This window comes from Melanotaenia boesemani, chromosome 13 (genome assembly GCF_017639745.1).
Source record: "Melanotaenia boesemani isolate fMelBoe1 chromosome 13, fMelBoe1.pri, whole genome shotgun sequence".
NCBI classification, from domain to species: Eukaryota; Metazoa; Chordata; class Actinopteri; order Atheriniformes; family Melanotaeniidae; genus Melanotaenia; species Melanotaenia boesemani.
In genome coordinates, this window is record NC_055694.1 from 842,368 (window position 1) to 843,727 (window position 1,360).

Sequence of the window (1,360 nt, forward strand, 5' to 3'; positions counted from 1 at the left end):
GACATAGGAAACCTTGCTAAGCATTGCAGAGCTACACCACAGTAGCAGCACTGTTGTCATCGGAAAAGGAAATAAAAAAATCTGTCTCTGACTTTTATGAATTGATATTAGATTAATTCACTTTGATTCGATTCAAACTGACTTTTTTAAACCAGCCCTGGTTCACATGTTTAAGTCGGACTTTCAGAGGGTAAATGTCTCCAGATGATCAACACTTCCACGTGTTAGCCAAAGAATTTACCTGCATGTGTGACTCGTTTAGCAACCAGTAGGGGGCAGTGTAGGGACCAGTTTAACTGGATGTAAGATCACAGGGTGGACAGCAGATAAAAATGACAGTGGTTCCCAAACCTGGAGTTCCTGACCCCCAAAAGGGCACCAAAGAAAACAAGGGGTCCACAAAGCTTTCACTGTACAGAGCTTGTGTGATTGTTAGGATGACGTCCGTGTCCACACAGAGACGGGCTGAGGTATTTCCACTTACTGACATTTCCTTTAGGTGGAACCACCATTTTGGAGTCTGAAACTTTTGAAACCAGGTCCCAAAGTGAATAATTGGGGGTCATGAAAATCTGCTATACGACAATATTTTTAAAAAATGTCCTTCAAAACTTTTTTAGAAAGTTTCTTGTTAGACCAAATCACTGTTCCTCCATGTCATGCTAGCAAAGCTATGGTGGTGGAGCACCTTCGGTTTTATTCAAGAACAATTCAGGCCTCAGGAAAAGTGCATCGTTTGAGGTGAGAAGCTAGCCACTATCAGAATGAAACCAAGCATGGTCTCAGCACAGGGTGGGGGGGTCGAGGTCTCTATGGCTTTTTGGCCGTCGCATGGAGTCTTCAGGGAAGACAGGTTGGGAACCACTGACCTATGATATCTGAACCCCAGAAAACTGGTCTTGAATTCTAGATACCTGGTCCTGAATCCCAGAGACTTGGTCCTGAATCCTTGATTCCTGGCCCTGCAGCAGTATATATCCAGTAATCTAGTTATTCAGTCTAACATGTTTCCATGGAGATCATATCCTGGTGGTTTCAGCCCTTTTAAGCTCATTAAAGTGGAATCAGTGATCCTGGTCATGGATCACATCGCTACCTCAGAACGTTCACAGATTACCATCCTCAGTTAACAACCAGCTCAACCAGTCATGTGACTTCTCAGTTTTCAGTGCTGGTTTCTCATTGGTCGGAGTAGCTGCTTTGATGTAGCCTTGGTGGAGTTGTCAGTCTAAATTTTGTCCCTTTCACTGCACCGTACAGGTGATGTTCTGGTTCTATGTTGGTAACGGTTTTCAGACTCCTGCTTTGGATGAGAACAGAAGTCTGAAGATTTGACCCTTCCTGACTCTCCAACCAGAAC